Genomic DNA, 360 nt, shown 5'->3' on the forward strand with positions numbered 1-360 from the left:
TTTGTAGCAGCTAGGCCCTGCCACCACTGTGCTTGGCTGAGTTCACAAATCTGTTGTAACCTGTAGCTTCCCTGTCACTTCTCTGGCTCTCCTCTCCTGCTAAGCTTTGTTTCCTGGCAGTAATCAAAACCTTCTGCCACTGCCATAGCTACTGCTGCTGCTGGAACCACCATAGCCACCTTGGTTTCGGAGTTTGGCAAAGTATTGGCCTCCACCACCATAGAGGCCAGAACTTCTGCCTCCAAAGTTTCCTCCTTTCATGGGTCCAAAATTTGAATATTGATTGTTGTAACTGCCAAAATCATTGTAGCTTCCACCACCTCCAAAATTGCTTCCATCATTACCAAATCCATTATAGCC

At 46.9% G+C, this 360-nt stretch overlaps 1 pseudogene; it reads right to left on the reverse strand.

The window, feature by feature from the left end:
* Positions 1-6: 6 nt before the first annotated feature.
* LOC102980365 (heterogeneous nuclear ribonucleoprotein A1-like) overlaps positions 7-360 on the reverse strand; it is a 1,063-nt pseudogene continuing 709 nt past the window's right edge.

Source organism: Physeter macrocephalus, chromosome 14 (genome assembly GCF_002837175.3).
Source record: "Physeter macrocephalus isolate SW-GA chromosome 14, ASM283717v5, whole genome shotgun sequence".
Taxonomy (NCBI): Eukaryota; Metazoa; Chordata; class Mammalia; order Artiodactyla; family Physeteridae; genus Physeter; species Physeter macrocephalus.